The 8,978-nt window shown below is 45.6% G+C and overlaps 3 non-coding genes across 3 annotated transcripts; 2 read left to right on the plus strand and 1 right to left on the minus strand.

Moving 5' to 3' along the window:
• Positions 1-5,378: 5,378 nt before the first annotated feature.
• Trnal-uag lies at positions 5,379-5,458 on the plus strand. The gene has a single exon. It is a non-coding gene; the product is annotated as a tRNA-Leu (tRNA).
• A 526-nt stretch (positions 5,459-5,984) lies between these two features.
• Trnaq-cug lies at positions 5,985-6,056 on the minus strand. Its single transcript has one exon. It is a non-coding gene; the product is annotated as a tRNA-Gln (tRNA).
• A 453-nt stretch (positions 6,057-6,509) lies between these two features.
• Trnaa-ugc lies at positions 6,510-6,581 on the plus strand. Its single transcript has one exon. It is a non-coding gene; the product is annotated as a tRNA-Ala (tRNA).
• Positions 6,582-8,978: the final 2,397 nt, after the last annotated feature.

The following is an 8,978-nucleotide window of genomic DNA, read 5'->3' on the forward strand; positions in this document are numbered from 1 at the left end:
GAGAATGAACGCCGATCGAGCGTGCGTAACACGCCCCGAAGGGGTTGCCGGTTGCTTGCTCGCATGCCTGTTCGCCTCTCCTCTCGGCCGTTCTCGTTCGTCTCAGAGACGGAGCTGATCGAAATGGGGGAAAACAAAAGAAGAAAAAAAAATTGCACATAACTGCAGAATCGTGTTAACTGCAGCGGAATAACACAGTTCCCGGTTCACGTTTATAATTCACTTAAAGCGCTGAAACTGCATCCGACTGCACACGGGACCGATAGGCGCGCACTGCGTGCGTCCGAGGCGCGCGCGCGCGCGTCCTGGGTGCGTTAAAAAATTGCATAGCGAGGCTAAAAACTCTCCCGGGCAAGCTATGCAGTTCTCAAGCTAAATGCATTTACCGCTGATGCACCGAGGGAGAAAATCAGAGGCCAACCCGCGGGTAGCTACCGTGCGCGCCATTGTCCTCGTTGTGCATCGGCGTTGTGTTAGAGGACGACGTTGGAGGTGGCGAGCAAGGGGTTGCGTCGGAGGGTTCCGAGTGGGAAGAACAGGGAGAAGAGGGTCGGAACCGCTCGTTCCTTCGGCATTACGTCATACGTCAATTCTCCGGGGGATTCCCACGGCGTCAACCAGCGCTTCGAGAACCTTCGTCGCATCATGCGCTCCCTCGACAACAGGTAAAACCTCGCCATTTTCCTTGCTCGCGGCTAACCTTATCGACGTGATGTTTTCAGATTTATCAAACGAAATAGATTCTTTTTCTTTTGTATGGAATCTTGAATAATGGTTTTTGTTTATCTTACACCTACATATCATATAGTTTCAGCGTTCATTTCGTTTAATTCTGTATCATGCTTTTAAGGGTTGATTCATATGCGAATCGTTAACTGCAAAAAGGGAATATGTCAGAATCTTATAATTTTCAGGAGAAGAAAATTTTTAAGGGGATATCTGGACGTGTTTCGTTTCTGTTTTAACCAATTTTAGGTTAAACAACACGTAAAACGACTAAATGATCGTACGTTACAATCTTAAAGTAGCAGTACTTGGGACATCTACCTTAGCGGACAGAAAAGTCACCACATTCTAGATTAGTTTTCTTTTTATTATATTTTAACATCAACTTGAAACTTTAGTGTGTGTTTAATTTTATAAGTTGTATAAAACCCAGTATATTAAGGTTTTACGTTGACGTTAAGAAATAATAAAAATATAAAAAATCAGCAGTGAACGTACATTATAAACCGACATTAATTTCTCTTTCTGTTGTTCACCTGTGCGATCACTTTTATCATTGTCACTGAGAATTCACGTACCCTGAGCAACGCGTATGAAGAAATTAATAGGTTCCGTTTTAATTAATTCCACCCGCTTGACCATGGTGATTCGTTCGGCGGCAGCGATCGACCGGTAATCGGGCCGGGCGCGTTCCAACCGATTCGTCCGGACGAATGAAAAAATAAAACGAAAAGAAAAATAATGGGAAACGGTGTCTCGCTTAGGGGTGTAATCGTCGTCGCGTGCTCCGCGCCTAAAAATGGGGGCTGCCGCAGGGGCTCTGATTAATCATCGGCAATCTCGCGAGAACGCGGCGTCGGCGGCAAGGACGCGGGTCATTAAAAGCAAACGACGAAAACTTCGTCACCGTTCGCATCCGATGGACGCGACCCGTAATCGGGGACGTGTTATTTTTTTTTTCTCTCTCTTACTTGAAATTGTGGAAAAATCGAGTCATACGATCGCCGGGGCTGCGTGAAAATAGAATTACAAGCGGGAAAAACGAGGTTTGTTCGATGATGCAGGTGAACGCCAGTTTCGCGAGGGAGGAAATAAGAGGCGTAGTGGAGAGAGGGAGGAGGGTGACAGAGGGGCTCTCGCCGCTACACGAACCCCGCGTCGAGAGGGTTCGCCGGGACAAATTTTTCGGTTTTAAATTTCCGGGCAAATTGGCCTTGCAAAATTACTCTCAATTACCGCGTCGTGTGCTCGCGAGAGCTACCCGTGCCACCAGTGCTCTCGATGTCTGGCCTCGAGCGGGTCGCAACTCGACTGAAAAATATCCTATCTCCGCGTTGAACAGTATATACGGGGTCCTCGGTTGCGCAGAAACGTATGTACAAGCGTACGAAATTGCCCCGTGCAAATCGATCGATAATCCGTTGGGCCGATGATCGAGAAGATTTTTCCGGTACGGGCGAGGATTTCGGGCGGTTGATCGCGCGCCCCGATAGGTATGTACTACATACACGTGCAGGAAATATTAGCGGGTGGGAACACCGGCCACGGAATATCGTTTCGGCGACCGATTGCTTATAACGCAATTTATTTTCATTAAAAATCGGTCCGCGCCTATGGCCCGTAGAAAATTCGGATTACACGGTTCGAATGCCGGGAAAATGCGTTCACGGAAATCCGTCGGTGTTCACCGTCGAAACGCGCGTCCGTCGTATTAAACTGTACCGTTTAGCCCGTTAATTATCCATCGAGCCCGCGAGTAGATCGAACATTCACGGGCCTCGTTTCGATATGCACGTTTTAATTAGCACGCCTGGGGAAAGAACGATACGATATATTCTCGTTCAAGAGAGAGAGAGATAGAGAGAGAGAGCAAGAGATAAACAGAAACGGTGTAATTCGATTCGGGAAGGCGCAAATATTTGAGCGCGTTGTAACGTTGTGTTTTCAGAGGTTACCCGAGGCGCAACGGGGCCAGGGGTTTGTACCCGCGAAACCCGGTGCAACGAAGTGCATATAGACAGTTCATCAACGCGCATCCGGAATCGCCGTAGGCAGGTTACGCGGAAATATTACCCGGTTGTAACATCGTGTGTGTTTCAGCAGGGAAAACGTTCCGGAACCACCAAAGAGGATACGCCAATGGTAACGCTGGTTGTTTCACCTGTACCTTCTGTTCGGAGTTTACGGTGCAACGCGATCCTGCGCATCGAAACGGTGTTCTGTTACGAGAAAATATTGACTGATCGCGTAATGGCACGTCCCGAGCTCGGCGACAATAGAATCCGTTGGATCCATCTACCCAGGTACCGCGAGCGTATCGCGATTCGGGGCACGCGCGCGCACCCATACAACACAGACGTGTCTAATACCCACGCATTGTGCTGTTAGGTACGAATCGTGGATATAGCCTGTTAAGCATTGGACGCGCGCGCGCGTTTACGGACTGATGCTAAAGCGCGCGCATTTCCTGGTCCTCATCAATTGTCATTAAACGACATGATTATTGCGCGTGTTGACGATTATTGCGGGCGATAGACCGTTACCGGAATACCCGGGGCGAAGCCTCGCAGTCTCATAATGATCGATGCTCGATACGTACTCATCGAGTGTTTCGTTAATGGCGGGCACATTGTGTCGGTCCAGTATGCATGGTTTCCTGAAAATGCCCAAAAGCCCCTCCACCCCTTCTATTCCCCTATCAGCGTTTCGTTAACAAGCCGTTTCGAGGAGCGCGCTTTATCAGTCGTCGTTTCGACCGATGTTCAAAACTGTCCGTTGTTTGGGGGCATACACATCGATCAGATGCTCCTGTTATTAATTCGCGGAGTTACAACCGAAATGTTTGGTCGCTCGGTAATTATTTTTATTTTTCCCCTTTGCTCCCAGAAGGAGGGGGAGGGCCAATAATAGTTTCAATTGGGCCCAGGAACGATCGCTTAACGGAACGACCGTGAAATAATCGTATCATCCGGTTAATTGCCCGCTCGAGATGATTTCGCGTTGATCGTCGGACACACGAGCGTGGAAGCCACGAAAACGGGGCACCTGTCTGTCCGTGTACGGTGTAATCATCCGGTCTATTCCATATTCGCCGTGAGTCGCTCGATGATTCGCCGAAAATAATAGATTTATCATCCCCCAATTGGCTTCGTAGCAGTTCATTTCACGAGGATCCCATAGGCGAACGCCTCCCTCCGCGCCCTCGACAGCACAAAACGAGCTGATGTATATATATATATATATACGCGCCAAGGATTTTCTCTATGATATGCAACATGCGGGACGTAATTCAGTCGGTGCAAGTCATCGGGATCATCTGTACTGCGGGCCCGCACCGAGTAAGGCTCTAACGATCCATCATTTACGGGCGACAGCCACGAGTATTAGGCTAAAGTGGCGGCGTGATTCTGCTAAACGTGATGCTAAACAGGTATACATGTACATACTCCCGCGGTTACTACCGTGGACATTCCAACCAGGACACGTAAAAATGATATCGCTCGCGTAACGACGAGACGAGACGTGTATAATGTGGGAATTTTTAACGTCGTCGACGGTCTCGAAGCCACGAAATACGATGAATAAAGGTGATAAAACTTCGCGTGATTGCATAGGTTAGATAAGTCGCGAGGAATCGAAAAATGAAGAGAACAAAAATTGAAAATATTGAATGCAAGAGAACGACAGGGATGCTATAAAATAGTATAAAACATCGACGTAAAGAATACGAGAGTCAGATTTATCTTCTGTTTTCTGCTATCGTGGGTATCTCTCTCTGTCTCTGTCTCGTAACGAGGGGATCCTCGCTCGCAAGGCCGATTTCGGCTTATCTCGTCGGCTTATCAGCTATACGAATATTCACGCGAATTTATCGATCTGTCTTCAGTCGTTTCGGCACGACCGGTGCGCGTCCGTTTCTACTCTCTCACTCTCTTTCTCTCTAAAGCATCAGTTTTACGCTCGTCCCTCGAGGGACGTGATAAGAAAAGAAAGAAAGAAAAAAAAAATATGAAAATAAAAAGACACTCCCGAAGAGGCGCGCGTTATGAGCATGAATTTTTATATTGAGATGTTATCGCGTGACACGCCGCTACCGGTAGGGGAATGTAAAAAGGAAAGAAAAGAATAGAAATTCGCGGCCATAATGATGCATATCCCGCGCCATTGCGCGTATAATACCGCGGTGTCACGAGTAATATCGTTGCTTTTTTTCCCCTTCGAATCCAAACCTGTAATAGATGTTACGAAGTAAGCTTTTCTCGACGTCGAAGAACGTGCAAACGAAATCGATCGTAAACCTTTTTTTCTCTTCGGGTGTCACGTTTCTGCGAATTTAACGGCGCCAATGATTTCGCCACTTTTGACGAGAGAAGCGGATTCCCGGTTTATTATGTAACCCCGTCGGCGAGAACGAACACCGCCACGTGTTTATCTTGGCCGTCATCGGGCATTACGTAAAAATTCTATTTGGGTACGAAGTTGGAAGAAATGCGACAAATTAGAAAGAATTTATGTAATGGATATTGTGATACGCGTGATTTGGATGTGGTATCGCGTGAAACGTTTACACGATCGTATTGTGAAACGACGTTGTGTAATATATATAGCGATAGTCACAGTTTTGTACCGAGTTAGAGCAAGAGTTTGCCGAAGGCAGCGTGGCCGAGCGGTCTAAGGCGCTGGTTTTAGGCACCAGTCCGTAAGGGCGTGGGTTCGAATCCCACCGCTGTCAAATATTTTTTTTATTTTTTTTTTTACTATTCATTCTTGTCGACGAAGTACACAGCAAATGAACAAACGACTCTTGCTATAGCAAGAATTTTGCCATGCTTCCGAAACACTTTAAATTTCAATTTTTCGATATATGGTTTTGTTTTTAAATACATATCGATGCTTCATGTGTATTATACGGAATAGAAATATAAATAATTATGTACTAGCGTTATTTCAGTGTTGTGAAGTAAAATGATAAATGTCAATGAATGCAATGCACTTAATGCAACAAGGGGCAAATGAAATATGTAATATCGTACAGAAATATAGTTTAGAATATTTTAGTGTAATTGATGCTGTATATATTGTTATATTGTATTAAATATAAGTTTATGCATTTTATGGATTGCATTTCATAAATTAAAAAAGGACACGTGTCATTTTAACTTTTCTGTATAATGAGATATTTGTAAAAAGTAGCACGTAAACGGATCACGCTTCGGAATTCGAGTAAAAATGTTACTAAATAAAGGTCCAAAAATACAAGGTCCCACCGAGATTTGAACTCGGATCGCTGGATTCAGAGTCCAGAGTGCTAACCATTACACCATGGAACCTTCGAGAATGTTTGTTAAAAACAAAAGTGAAACAGAGCCGTTATGAATAAACGTTGTCGTGACAAGTATAGTAATGAAGTTAGTAGGTCGCCATCATGAATCAGATCAGACGCATAACTGTATACACAAGTGTGTACACTCAAGCAACGTACTATATTTCTGTATACTTCTTCAATATACAAGATATAATGATTGCTGAAGTATACAAACGTATTTAAATGCATTAATTACGCAAAACTGGTTTCATAAATAATTCGAGAATTAGTACTTTAACGCGGATTCTATATTAATACACATACAACATGCTACATACAATTTAATATTATTGTAATATTCAGTTCAAAGCGTTTCATGTTAATGTGCGTGCATATTGTTTAATATACAAAAAAGTATGAAAAATCAATAAGCAACGAATGTACATAGTCTTCAATTTATAAATATCCATTAAAAAACGGGGATGTAGCTCAGTGGTAGAGCGTTCGCTTTGCATGTGAAAGGCCCCGGGTTCGATCCCCGGCATCTCCAAATTTTTTTTCTTTCCTGAAAACCAATTATTTTTTTTTTCGACTGTAGACGTTCACCTAGCGCATGAATTGAAAAAATTTCATTGTATTGTTTCATGTACTCCGCAATATCTTACGCAGTCCAGGTGACGCTTTCCGTTACGTTTCTAACAGCGCGGGAATTGCGCGTATAGCCTGCACATGTTGGACCTTGACATATTCACCGCCGCGTCGGTCACCAGTGACCGACATATATATAATACAAATTGAAATATAATTATTAGACTATGGAATTCATGAATTCATAGAACATTCGATCATCTGAAATTCCGTACAGTATAAAGTTTCAAAAAGTTTATTCAGGTTTTCATTTTATTTCGAACCTACTAGAACTGTCAACGGGGTTAATAATATTTTCTTAACTTTGAGTTTCCAGAAATTAATCCATAACATTTTATATTTACATAAACATCCACAGTCTAGCAATTATGTTATATTTACTACAGTATTATTACTGTCTGCGTAAATTTAAAGTCGGCCGAAGTAGGGTCCGCGGTGAACGTGCGTTAAAGACCTTGTCACCACGGACACGTGCTGAACGATAATCAAAAGGATCGAGCGTGCGATACTTGAGAGACAACAATTGATAGAGATAAAAACGAAAACGTCGAAAAAGAAGATAGAAGTCGATGATGCACGGTGTTCAGCGTGCCGGAGCGATGGCCGTGGCCGTATGTAAAGCCGAAACACACACGGGGGAGATGATAGGATGCAAACGAAGCCAACCAGAGAGATTGAATGGTAATAGTCTCCGATTCGTCATATGCAAAAGTTTCGTATAACGGAGTGAAAAGCGGCCCCGTCGGTGTCGTCCGCTGCCGGGAGAAAGATGGTATCATTTGAATTGCCCGTGCTCATCGCACACGGCCAGAAAGATACCTCCTATCTATTCGCAACGAAACGCAGAGAGAATAATCGCGCGAAATATACCTGTGACAGGCTCCGCTTTTTTTTTTCTCTCTCTCTTCTTTTCTTGTTCTTTCTCCCCGCGGGGTATGCACCGTGGCGGCCGTAGAGAGATAGAGAAAGAGAGGGAATTAATCATCGGCGATGGAAACGACGCAGTAAGCCGGAGCATAGCTGGGGCCTAACGTAATAGAACGAGCCGATGAGTTGGTACGATGCAAGAAATACGCCGATTGTGGACAAAGGCCTTGATTGATCGGAGGTAAAACGTGACCGTTTAATGTTGCAGCCGTCGCGGAACGAGGGAAAGACAAGTCGATCGGGAAAAAAGATACCGACAACGTCGCGTTCTTTTCCATTGTTCGAACGATTAGAAAACGGCTATTATCTCCTATGTAAATTTCAAGTATCGCCCGTGGAGACTGTACAACAACGTCTCCGTTACGTAAAATCCACATTGCACGGGTACGGGCGACGCATCTCCAAGAAGGAAATCCACGCCGCCGATGTCACGATGGATACCGATATTCTAGCGAACGTTCGGCCTTGGAGAGGAATCCCGGTGAAAATTAGAGGGCCCCCGAGGTGGCTCGCTTCTCCAACGGTTCGCGCTGTCTCGGGATACGCTTTGAAATCTAATAGAGCCTCGGGACCCCCGGTATTCCGAGTATTCTCGACCGAAAAGGAAAGAGACCGTGGACGCTCCCTCCCCCGATCCCCTGTCAGTGGACCGTTATAATATTCTGTCCGGCAATCCCGTATCTATTTTATTCCGTGTCCCCGAAAGCAGCGGTAACTACGTGAAAACAGCATAAAAAAAAGGAAATCTCGTCGCATAGATATCCCGTGTTTCTGTGACCCCGATAGGGTCAGCACTGGAGCGTATGACCATTTTGTCACCCCTCGCGAAAACTTTATTTACGAATATCCTTCGGACGTGTATGGTGTCCGAGGTCCTCTGGTTTCACGGAGCATAAAACCGTCATCGTGTGTCGGCGCGTCGACGGGCGGATTTCTTTTTTCCGTGAGTTGGAACGACGACAACGACGACGACGACGACACTTCCGGCTGAATTTAAATGTCCAATTGAACCGGGCGGGGAAGGGGCAGATCCGTTGTTCCCCACCCGACCACAGGCGAGAGAGGCTCGATACGCGGAGGTGTCTGCCTTCGAGGGAGAATCGACAATAGAGAAATGCCTCATCGTCGTTCCATAAATTCGTTTCTACTCGACACGCTGCGGGGGAAACATTCGCATCACGTCGAGGGCTTCACTTCGCGTGATAAGTCTCTCCTCGGAAGAAATTACGGCGTTAATTCGATGCTCGCACCAACCCCGGTGGCTCTCTCTGTGTTTCCACTGCGGAGAGAGAGAGAGAGAGAGAGGGAGTGTAGGAGGAGAAGGGTGGCAGAGGCCGGGGACGAACACACCGGGAACGGAGGCTGAATGCCG

The sequence above is a fragment of the Dufourea novaeangliae genome, unplaced genomic scaffold, assembly GCF_001272555.1.
Source record: "Dufourea novaeangliae isolate 0120121106 unplaced genomic scaffold, ASM127255v1 scaffold56, whole genome shotgun sequence".
NCBI classification, from domain to species: domain Eukaryota; kingdom Metazoa; phylum Arthropoda; class Insecta; order Hymenoptera; family Halictidae; genus Dufourea; species Dufourea novaeangliae.